Raw genomic sequence first — 13417 nt, 5'->3', positions numbered from 1 at the left:
TTATTTTATGCAACATCACATGGACAGAAATTGCTCGATAGATTATGAATGTGGTTGTCAACGTTGATTTTGAATAATAAAATAATATAAATGACAAATTTCACATTGAGCCGTTGTAAAAAAAAACATAAAAAACACTATATATATATATATATATATTAATTTGTAGGTACAATGTTCGAGTATATAAAAATTATCTAGTATCTTATAAGTCACGACTATGATTAATAAGACAAACATTAAATCAGTTTAAGATCTAATGATCAATATTGTATTATAGCAATGAAAAATGAATGATGACCGTGAAAGTACAATTTATACAATGTGTGTTCATTTCACATGTCAAGTAATAAAAATGTTATTGATTTGTCGTCTAGTGTTCGTTATATTTTCATAATGCAGTATGCTACATATCTACCAACTAATATAATATGACACAATTTCTATAACTGTTATTAGTATTGTCATTTTTATTATTATGGTTATTATTATTAATATTCTTGTAAATTGCAAATAGTTTTATTTAGTGTATGTTGTTAGTTAATGCCAAACAGAATAACACTTTTTAAAGTAATATACAATTAAATATAATGTTGACTGGAACGAAAGCCTGCGAGCGAGATACGATTTTCACATTTTAATTAATTTTGTACTATACTGTTTTAATTTGTTAACGTTTTGAAATATTAGTATTATTATTGATTATAACTATTAAGCGTATTTTACAGAGACTAATTTCCCTAAAAATATTGAAAAAGTTAAATTCCATTTTCGTCGAATTAAAAAATAAAAGTGTATTGAAAGTATATTTATATAACAACAAATATATAAATTATTATTATTATTGTAATTATTTTATAAGTGTATATAATAAAATCATAAAACAAATTATTTATTTGAAATAATCCTATTTTTCTCTAATAATGTATTTAATGATTTTTCAATTGATCATTTCAAATTCTGTTTTATGGAATACTTAGGTACTTAAGAACCATATTTTCAATTATTTAGTATTTTTATACCATTTAAAAATTATTCATAACAATATCATAAAAAAAAAAAATCACCTTTTTTCTATGGATTATTATGCAAGTGATTTTTTAAAAATGGTAATGTTTATTTAAATTTAATTTATTTAAAACGATTATTATAGTTTCTGAGTTATTAATATTTATACGTATTCCAATATGGGTAACGGTTCTTAAAAATGATTTAATAAAAATGTAAAACAACAATATAATATTTGATATAGTATTTATTAAACTAGGACATTTTTAAAATCTAAAAACATTTTATGGATCAATATTTATTAAGTTTTTAATCATAATCCAAACCCTCTTCAAGCTATATTATAATCTTTAGTATAAAAGGATAAAAATTCTGAACTATTCATTTGAATTTTGATTTAATTACATCAAGATATTTAAAAAAAAGTAATTGCTTTGAAAATTCTGCTCAAAAAAATGGGTGTGAGCATGTTTTATGAATCACGCTGTATAAAGTGTCTATTTTTGATTAAACTAAGATGCAAAGATTTGATTTATAGAAACTAGGTTGTGTCAACCTAGCCCATATAATATTGCAATACACTTAAATATTGTACATGGTATTAGCTATATACTATAATATGGTTAAATATATATTCGTTTCTATGACCCATGGGCCATGATATAATATTTTTACATTCAATCTTTAAGTAATTGTAAGCTGACAACATATAGCGGTCAAACGGAGGCTAATATTAAATTTCCAAACGGAAACCATTAGTGTAATAAGATCGACGAATACGTTACATATATTGTAGACTAGAATGTATTGGTAAATATTTTTTAAGCATATACAATTAAAAACAAAGCTGTTATACTTCTATAAATATTTATGTGATAACAAAATAATACCTTTGGACTATGATTGATTAAATTGCTCATGAGTTTGTTAATCAATTTTCCAATTCACAAAATCATTATATTGTTATGCTTATTATTTTTTTACGGAAATATGATATAGGATCTAAAATGCAATTATAAAAACTTTGATTTTTAAATAGTGGAAGTTCGTAAAAAATAAATAATTTCTCATTTTTTATTGTAGATAATATATCTAAGCAATTATTGCAAAAAAATAGTTGTCAGGTTCCCACGGCTACTTTTTATAGGATTGAAACAATAAAGTATATTTATTGTTATTTGATTATATACCTATACACGTATACAGATGTGCAAGAAATATTTGATCAGTGCTATAGGAACAAAATAATATTCCTAAATAACCTTGCGGCTCGTATTATCTAAATTTTACAACAAAAGCGAAAATCACTTTTCATGTTAAATAATTGTATATTTGTTTTTAACACTTCTTAAATATTAAGACTTCACACACCTATTTTACCACACTTCCACACATCTACGTTAGGTATCTATCATAATATTATATAAGTAAAACTAGCTGTATCATATCTTATTTTAAATTAAGCATATTTCAATTTACAATGATTTTTAATCTTTAAAGTATATTTTACAGTTATTATTCTCTATTATACACGTAACACGAAGTATTCAAACACACAAAATTACAATTCTTACCTGTATACGTATTAACATAATTTTTATGTTTATATTGTTTTCACTTTTTCAAGACGTATAATTAAAAAACAATATGAATAATAATAATAATAATAATATATGCTATAACAAAAACATTATCATTAAATAAGACGTCATCGTTTTACTTCGTTGCGTTCGTTATATTTTTAGTCAATCTTCAATCTTTGGTATAACGGTACCTACACGCTCGATATACATATACTATTATATACATTATTTGATTAAAATTATGAAATATTACTATGGCATACGATTTAACCGTACTTTCGTTCTTATCTCACATAGTCACATAATATTGTAAAGAATAAGAAATAACAAAAAATAAATGCGTTTTGTCTATAAAACTCTTTTAATATATATACAGGTGTGTATAATATATGTGTATATTATCATAGGTACTATGTAGATAGTAGGCTATAATGTAATAAGTATATCGACCATTGCGTCCGACAGTGTCGAAGGCTGCTGTCGATGGTAATTTACTGATATTGGAGTATACCGCAGTATATATATATTGTAATAGTAGACCTAATATAGGTTTGTCTACAGTTCTTAGACATCCGAGACGAGGTCACGCCGACGTTGTAGATGTAGGTACATTTTTGTTTATCAAAATCTCCATTATATCTTCTGAAAGACATTAACGCTCGGGGAATGGAATCCCGTGTATATTGTGTATCGAGCCCGTGGCGACTTCGTTTCTGTCATAGGCTTACACGATACCGACTTGTCCACCGTCTATATACACCGTACATATTATTACGCGCTTCGTTTTACCCGGTACCACCGTTATCCTTTTTTGATTAGGCAACACGTCTATTCGGTATAACATATTGTACACGCAGAGTTGTCGCGCCACGACGTTGCAATGGCGCTGGCAGCGGGCTTATCGTGAATATGTTCGATTTCGTACAAAAACAATTATTGTCGTTTCAAGGCGACTGCGGATTTCTCCGTACTTCGGAATTCAGATCAACGGTTTATAACGTAGTAGTAATAATGTTGATGCGATGGGTTAGCGCTTGATAAATTACTCGCCAGACGCTGTGTTAACACGAATTCCGAGTATTATTTGTAATATATTATATTAATATGCCGTATACGGAGCTATCGGGATTATGGTTTTCAGAAAACAAAAAAAAAAAAAAAAAAAAATGGAACGGATCCGGCAACCACGACTACGCTCGCTGCACTCGTTACGTATTGGCGATATTATAATATAATTATTATAACATACACACATATTACGTATTTTCACAAAAACAAACATGCAAGTCATTGCGAAAGTGAAATTTAATTCGTTCTATAATTATTATTTGAATACGACCTTGAGGCGTCCCCGCCGCCAACTAGTTTTTTTTTTTTGTCGACATACTGAATACGATAAAATAATGGCAACGCCAACACGTCGTACTGTACGACCTATTTACTCGATGATACAGTGGCCATTTACGGTGAGGGGATCAAGGGGGGATTTATATCGTTCCTTTTAACCGAGCTGAACACAAAAATATTTTGATATACGTTTGTAATTAAATAAAATGTTATCCTCTCCTCTTTGAAAAATATGCCAATCGATGATTCTATGGCAAGAACAGCACATAACAATATTTAATATTTATAGGTCATAAACTCACAACTAAATATATTATTGAACGCAAACAATGGACTGTAGAAAACTTAGAAATGGTTTTATAATATGAATTGAATTTCGTACGCGGGCAAGATAATTCATAAAAGAACAATACTCATAATATATTCTGAGCGAATAAGGGTAGAGGCGATTTTTGGGTTTAAGTCCACCAAACATTTTATGAAAATGACCAATAAAAATAGTAACAAATACGATCGGTCTGTCCAAATGGCGAATTTCTCAGTTAAAATTTAATATTTATACCTTAAATATTTGCTACTGTGTAAATCATAAAATATTAAATCTCCTAAAGTCAACAACATTATTCGTTTAATTATTAACTGCTGTGAGTATGATACATAACTACACGCGTAATAGGTAATAGGTATAATTATTAAATTCACCAATATAGTTTGTGCTTAATACCTCCTGCAGTGGTGTGCACGCGCGACGCGGGCATTCGGCTTGAAAAGTTCCCCGGTCGTCGCGTATAAAAGTAATAATAATAATAATTAACGAATAATAGGTACGTATGCACCTATATGATCTGTCGAGTAACGATAAACGGTCCCGAGCGGAGCAAATCAATCATAATAAATAATAATTATTAAACTATTGAACCTAAGTACACGTATAATACATTATGCACATTTTTATACTATACATTCCCGCTACTGAGTTACTACTCGACCAATCACCCAATGCCGTGTAGTCGACGATCTTTACGTATACGACGTCGATACTATAAACTATTGCTATCAGTTCGGTTCAAAAACTTACACAAATAATACGTTTTCGTCTCGTTAATCCCGGCGGGTTACCTGTCGTTCGCGAGATTCGCCGGGAAAATCGCCCGAAAATAGGACGCACGATGATTTCCAGACACGCTGTCATAAAGTCGAGCGGAGTAGCGTATACTACTACCACCACTATTGCCGATTGAGGTAACATCGTCGTCTAGATGTCAATTTTACAAAACGGTCCGTAAAATACACGGATTAACCATTATTTGCAGAGTACGTGCACCGGGCCGCCCGTTTGACGCGTGCACATTATCGTACACGTTGTATATACCGTATACCTACGAATAATATATTATTGCAATATTGTAATATAGATAACATAATAATAATTGTAGTGGGTGAACACGCTTATTTTTTAAACCTTGAAACGACGCCTAACTCATATCGTATATTATATATATATATTGGTATATAATATGACTCGCGTACACATTTTGTCTGTTAAACGTTTTAATGAGACGTTTTTTTTAATACTACGCGGTTTAAGTTTTGGCGGTATTCAATGTAGGCGTGCGATGACGATGACGATAATAATAATAATCGACGGCCGACGACCGAATGACCGATAGCAAATGTTCGTATTTCAGCGATACGCTCTTAAGGTAATACATTAATACAATTATTAAGCACACGACGCCATCACGTAACGATATCCTCGTAATTATTATTATATATTCCTTTATTGTTGGCCATTTGCGCGCTGGACCGATACCATCTCCCGACGTTAACCCGACGAAAATAACAATAACAATTAACGATACGCACTATGGGCGATAGTATAATAACAATATTAATAGCCGTGTAGATAATATTTTAATAAAATTAATGTTACGACGACGTCGCCGTAGAAGGCACGAGCGGAGGTCAAACAGGACAAAAAAGATCCAAACGCGTGATTTGTAGACATCATATGTACGTAAACGTGCAACCTCCCCGGCCGCAGCCGTATCGCGTATTTTAATCACCACCGTACATTTTGTACAACGTTAATTATTTCACTCGGCGAATTCGCAGATATATATATATTCATCGTAACTGTTAGTCAATCCGTTCCGCGCAGTTATTAATTAATATTTTTGTTATATTATCATCTGCAGTATTGTTGTTGTGCGAGCGCAAATCTCAGCTATATGATTCAACTTTGTACTTACGGTAATTCAAACGCGTTTACTGCAGTACGTGTATGGGTGTATATTATATACTGTATAGGTATACCACGCGGATGCAGTGCGAGCGCAAAGGTATTATATATGCGTATATAATACAGCGACACGGCTCTGTCGTAGTCGGCTCGATTCGTTTGTGGTCTTATAACAATAATAATAGTAATATATTCGCTATGTAAATTCCGTGCATTTTAAGTGGGTTCGTTTTAGCAAACGAGGTCGAAACACGGCGACGACGGGCCATTATATGGGTTTTAACGCGAAAACACGACGTGCCAGCCGCCAGGTGTATGATAACACATATACGTATAGAGTGCACAGTGCACGTGCGAAAAACACATACGAAGTACACGGAAGGCGGGAAAAAATGACCCATTAAAATATTTCATATTAGTCGCAGACGTATTACATTACGAACGACTGCTGGTGCTGCGGAAACGACGACAGTATTGTATTATATTATGTATAAATGCGTTTTGTGATAATGCGCTATGGCAGATGGACATCTTTGCAGCGCGAAAGAATGCAAATTATAGAACACCACGGGGCGAAAAAACATAAAAATAACAATATACGCCAACATATTATTATTATATTTATTTATTACTCGGCGTTATTTCGATGGTTTTCTCGGCGGCGAAAACGATATTCGATTTAACAACGACGGGTAAAAACCACGAACGATATCAGCACGACAGCAGCGGCATTATCATAACATCATCGCGCGGTCGAGTCACTGCTATTCGGTCGGTGCGGACGACGTATATAATTTTATGGCATACGCGGTTAAAAGCGCCGCTCTAAATAGACACATTACGCGTGTGTGACGAAAAAAACCTTACCCGTGATAACATTTTACCCAGCTGCTTCTTGTTACCCCGTCGTCGTTTGACCGCTGTATAATATAATATCTACACCTAACCTAACCACTGGGTGCGCGCTGGTTTCACTATATACTGTCGAGTGACGATGACACGAAAAACTGGACAACTTGGATTTTTTTTTAATTCCCCTAGAAATGTATAAATTAATATGAATTCGAGTTAGACATCTCCAATAATATACATCTCGAAGCGATTTTTTATCTCCTTTCAACTTCGGGTTATCGCGACTCGAGACTGTATTACGATCTTACGGTTTTTTGTGCAACGCGCACAGTCGTAGTGATGGAATGTTCTGCTCTCGTCATAAACATCATAAAGTCGTCTTCCGCCGAACGGGAGTTTCAAGTCGCGGTTTTATCGTGAAGGATTGGTTAGCGAGACTCGGTTGCCCAATTATTCGAAACGAACTCTCCATTTCCGCGCGGAGAAAACGCTAATAATAACAATAATAAACGAGTAAAAAGAAATCACCACCAGTCAGAGCGCTCAAACCTCGTACAACGCACGCACATATATAATATGTAATATGTATACGCTAAGTTGACGACCCGTCGTCATTTATCATCGTCGGATATCTTCTCGGGGCGGTAGCTGTAATCCTTCGCCGGCGGCGGCTACGAAATATTTTACGACTGTGGCGCGTGACCCTGTGATTCCAAATTTAGAGAAGCCCCGATCCTTATCAAATAATAACGCGTGCACACGACTCTTTAAGACGGTTAGTAGAGGCGGTTTTTATCTCTATTTTTTTTTTGCCGTCCTTGACCGTTTGAGGAAATTACGACGACGACGACGATAATAATATGTAATGGCAACGACTTTTTCGCGACAAATACGACGACGGCAGCGGCGTCGCTACCCCGCAGCGCGTACTCCCTTTCCCGGAGGGCGATTGCGATAACGACACTGCAATTTGTGTGTTTAAAACGTATATACTATAATATATACATTACACAGTCATTGCGCGGTAATAACAATATCATTATATTATTATATTATGTATATTATGATCTCCGGGATCGGTCACGACTCCGGTCACGGTTAGACGATAAAACGTTTGGCGAGAAGAAAAGGAAAAAAAAACACGGGCGTTTTATTCCATTACACATTATATACGGAAGCGAACCGACGAAGGTCACCTCTACACGTTATTATACTATGCCGCTCTAGCAATAATTATCGCCAGCATCATTTAGGTACTATACTCACTACATAAATATATCTTATATCATATCATAAAATATAATATACGATGTTATGATATAGTCCGCGGGTCTTGTACCGGTATGGCGGTATAGAATAGCCGATAATATATAATACGTTACGGGTATGCGACCAAGGTTCGAATGCGAGCAACATATAGATTATATATTATATAATGTACGTTTCCGTCTATAATAGGCGTAGGAGTCGGATAACGCGATTTGTTGTATTCTTATAGCATCCGGGCGATGGTGAACTTCAGTCTTGGGGGCATTGCTGTGATCGCGTATTGTATATTTTGCGAATTTACGATAATAATATAATAATATTATTATTGTATATATATATATATATATATCATTTGGCGCGCGCAATTATTTCCGGTTCAGTATTATCATCACCGCCGCCGTCGTTGTTACGTTGCTATTAAATATCAGTCTCTCCGGACCGACTTGTCGGCTCCACAGCGTGTTCGGTGGATTTATATATATATAACGTACCTGCATTGGTACATAACGGCCGTTGATTCGAGCCTCCATTATTCTCCTAACGACCTCATTTGGTCCAAAGGTTATCCCGGAAAACACGCGCTTTCGGGGTTTTTTTTCCGCAGCGAGAACGCGCGAGGCTTTCCCTTTTTGTGTTTACTCATCACGTATATATATATGCTCGTGCATTGGGATTTGTTTTGTATTATATTTTATATCATTAACGACAAAGTTTTCGTCCACTGAAAATATTCATGTACCTGCCTACTCAAAGCAATTATTTAATCCTACGTATAAAACGTTTTGTGAAATACTTGCGTTTCGAAGGACGTAACATTGACTTTGTTCTTTTCATTTTTTTCCTGGTGTAATAATAAAATATTAATATCGTCATAAATCGATAAAACGCCGTGAGCTGACGATGGGACTCGCGGAAAGTGGGACAGCCAACGTCCGCGTCACGCAAAAAAGTTAAATGTACATTTACGCGATAACTTAGGATTCTTTGAAACTTTTCAAGTCTTTGTCGTAAACTTTTACAGAATGCGATATATGTTTACAACCAAATTGAAAAATCTAGTTTCGAAAAACGGGTAGGAAATATTATTAATTATAATTTTCGTAACCGTAGAATAGCGATTTCATTACAAGATTATTCATTATTCCTGTTATTTTCCGAAACGGTTTAGCCTGATATAAATGGGCTTGAATGTTTGTTTGATTTATTTATTGTGTTTGTATGAGAAAACGATGACTACCAAAAACCAACAAACCATACTTGCATCTAATAAATGTATTGATATTTCATTGTATCCATTTAACTACCTACAATACGGTGTAAGTATTTAAAAATGCTTTTTTTTAGATTTAAGTACTTACTACTTATATAATTCGATTTTATGTATAAGTATTAAGTAAATAAGTAATTTATGATTAATTATAATAATACCAACCTATTTGATAGAGGTCATAACTTATAAGGTATATTTTATTTTTTAAGCTAACTACCTACCTATAATAATGTTTATATATAAACATTGAAAACCAATGGTGTTATTACCTTGAATGTCATGTAAAATTGTTATTAATTAGCATTTATTTGGTTAATGCAGTGATTGCATTTTTTTTCTCGTAAGAATAAACCAATAATAATTTTTTTTTAACTAAAAGCAATTATTATTAATACTTTAAATTTTTCTCAAACAGGCTAACCGAGAAAAAATGTTGCCTAATTTATAAGCTGTAACACGATAATTAAATGTAAAATATAGATTATTAGTATTAGGTATCGTGCAATTTCAGTATAATTTATGGGACACCAACTTAAATCCACATAGTTTTCACTAATAAAATCACAGATAAACATAATGTTGACAATGACTATAAAATTATTCAAATACGTTTAACTCGTAAATTCTTTTCCAATGTTTACGTAGTTCAAGTGCTTTCGAGTGTTGAAAACTTTAAAAATTCAATCCTAAAAATACCACAAGTACAATAATAATATTGATAAAATACAAAACCGATAGATGCGTTGAACATTGTGTACAAGTAAAAATAAATCAGAAAAAACTAAAATAAATTGCTTAAATCATATTAAAATAACAAAGACGCTCTACATAATATTTTATATCTACACATAATAATATACTATGTTATGTATTTTTGTGAAATATTTATGAATCCTTTTATTATTGCCGACGGAAGTTTGGTTTGGAATTTAAATGGCGTAAAAGTAGGATAAAGAGATCAGTGCCAGACATTTATCGGAGTATATAATATTTTAGCGATTTGTAGTTGTTATATTATGAATAAGTATACCTACATAATATTATTATGCACTAGATAAACTCATATACCGCAATGCGTGTGTTAAGTTAAAACAGCATATATTATTTTTCTTATTTATTTTCGTTTCTAGTATGCATATGTGCAGTATAATATTTTTACGTTTTAGTTTTTGTCGTATGCAATGATTCTGTAAGTAGTTTAGAAACTTAAAATACATAATTAGACACCTAAACGGTTCTTGTCACCTGTGTCCGTCGCCTATGTAACTATGCCATAATTTATTTTGGAGCAAACACACTTTCTAAAAAATTAAGGAAATATGTTTAGTTTCTATATATACTGTGTAAAATAATACTGTTATGACTTGTTGTATCTATAAGTAGGCAAATACCTACTGCACGTTTATAGATAATAATTAACATGAGGTACACGACCCAAGAGCTTAGACGCCGCGTATGAGTGGTACCTATAGGTATATAATATAATAATACATTTGTATTTTGTTTATTTTCGTACCATTGCCTACACGAGTTGAATGTAATTTTGAATAGGTTATAAATTAATATTGTTGTCGTATCGTCTATCAGAATAACTGGTGTATAGTATGTATACTATAATATATATTTATTTATTGTTTAATAATAATATAACGGTGTTATTGTTCGTCTGCAAATAAAGTACCTAAACTACTACGGCACGACGTCCGGAAGAGATGTAATTTTTAAAAAGGACATTTTTCAGTAAATAGATCTTCCGCTTAATAATTTATGTTAGGGCACTAGGCAAAATGTGTAGCTTCCTAATTGTATATGTATAATGTATATACTATTGTGTTGTGGACGAATATTCTGCGGGACGATTATCGTGTGTATAATATGGTGACAATGGCAGCAGAAAGGTGTGTTGGGAGGGAAATGTGTTTTAGCTAATAGGTAAATGTATTTTATATTATCATACTAGGAATGCATTTCGACAAAATTCCACATAAATTAATCGCATGAGTTAAATGTTAAACGCGACTCATTCTGGAATGGGATTTATGCGATTTGCTTAATCCATATTATATTAATGTGTTGTACACGTCGTGAAAACCAGGTATATCGTTGCCATACAAGCTTATATTATTCTGTTGTACGTAAATAATAACGTGACGTGTTAATTGCGATTGAACTGTATAATATCTATATAGCATACAGGTATACCGGAATCATAGTATTATGCACCTAATAATGTTATAATTGAGATTATGACATCACACCAATAAAGGTTTAGTATAAAATATTCACGTATAATATAAATTGTCGTTCGTCTTGGTATTGACGATCATAAATAATCTTAACAATGCCGTCGGGTTGGGACACGGTGGACATTTTTTTTAAAAGTTTTCATCGTGCCGATAAATTCGCTCATTGAGAATCGAGATTACTCATTCAGGAAGTGTGTATCGGCACGATAACTGAATTTTCGCAATTAATTTACGCAAAATTAATATTATAAACTGCAAGCGTGTGCGTTTATTAATATAGTTATCACTCTGCAGCGGTGGGAAAATGAAAATAATATATTGTTATTGTAGGCGGCAACGTGTGGCGTGAATGTGCTGGAATGTCTAGAAATAATTTACCGTGAAATTCGCAGTCGGGTGCCAAAAGGCACCGGTTAAGTGAATGTGTACTTGCATCACGGAAATTCGGAAGTGGAAAAAAAACAGTCACGTGTGTATCTAATCGGAAATTAAAATATAATTATAACAGGTGTATGAAAAAATATAGGGAGCAAGTACGATTGTAAAATAATATTATTTATACTGTCAAGTCCTTTCAAGTCACGATTTTATCTTTTTTTTTTTGGGGTGGGGGGGGAGAATGGTTTGTGGCTAGGTGGGATGATGTGGTTTAGGCGATTCGAGGTTAAAATGCACTAATTACGCATACGTGAGCTTATACAGATTTTCAAATGATATTTCAACTAGGACCTAGTCCTTGTTTTTTTCCTGAGCTACAAGAGTTATCGCTAACTCATCTCACGCGTACAGAGGGGCATCGTGATTGCTGGGTATAGTAAATTATATTATATATAATATAACATGAACATTATGATTTATAATACTGATATAGGTATAACGAAAGCCCTGCTGCAACAACTGAAAACTTCTCGGGGGGGGGGGGTTAAACCCTTCTCCCTGGGTTACGGCCTTACAGCAAGCTATTAGGTATTTTAACAATATCAAGATGACGTTATCTGCAGCAGTGAGCGGTGGTTTTTATTACAGTTTGGCGAATAGTTATAAGTTTGTGCATAATAAAGTAACATATTATATGGAATGACAACATTTATGTGATACGTAGCAGTGACGTATGTTGAGTTATCACAGCTAAACATTATTATATAGATAAAAATTTTACCGACCTACCAGAAGAGGAGTCACGATTCATCTATCAAATATGGAAAAAATGTCATTAAACCATATTGTGTCACTTAATTATGATTTAAAAGTTTGTGATTGCATTTAGCCGAGTTTAGCTGAAGACAGTGTTTCGACTTATGACACGCGTTCGCGGACGTCCAAAAATATAATTATCATCATATTTAAGTGGTCGTGTCCGCACGATTGATTTGAATCGATCTTGAGGTCCGTTTCGCAGTTACGCGTATCGTACGCGTGGGTCTCAGTTCACATTGTTTTTAGTTCATAAGCTAATGGCTGTGGGTACGCGCCATTATAATATGTCACCATCGTCGGCGTGTCGAATGAATTTGTATAATGTAAACTAAAACCCGTATGACGAGCGTGGCTCGGGGTGGCTGTGGAATGGCTGACAAAATGTTGAAACTAATTTTCGTTA

General features: G+C 33.1%; 1 protein-coding gene across 2 annotated transcripts in view; it reads left to right on the top strand.

Moving 5' to 3' along the window:
* Window positions 1-13417, top strand: part of LOC113549257 (putative ferric-chelate reductase 1 homolog) — a 42169-nt gene that overhangs the window by 21005 nt on the left and 7747 nt on the right. Inside the window, exon 1 of one of the 2 annotated variants that reach the window (XM_026950469.1) lies at window positions 5503-5641. The exons of the other annotated variant lie outside the window; for it this stretch is intronic. The gene's annotated coding sequence lies outside the window, so the exon portion shown is untranslated. Of the gene's footprint in view, window positions 1-5502; window positions 5642-13417 lie in introns of those variants that run through there. 2 annotated transcript variants of the gene reach the window in all.

The sequence above is a fragment of the Rhopalosiphum maidis genome, chromosome 1 (assembly GCF_003676215.2).
Source record: "Rhopalosiphum maidis isolate BTI-1 chromosome 1, ASM367621v3, whole genome shotgun sequence".
Taxonomy (NCBI): domain Eukaryota; kingdom Metazoa; phylum Arthropoda; class Insecta; order Hemiptera; family Aphididae; genus Rhopalosiphum; species Rhopalosiphum maidis.
The sequence above is the reverse complement of the archived record's forward strand: the minus strand, read 5'-3'. Positions and strand labels throughout refer to the sequence as shown.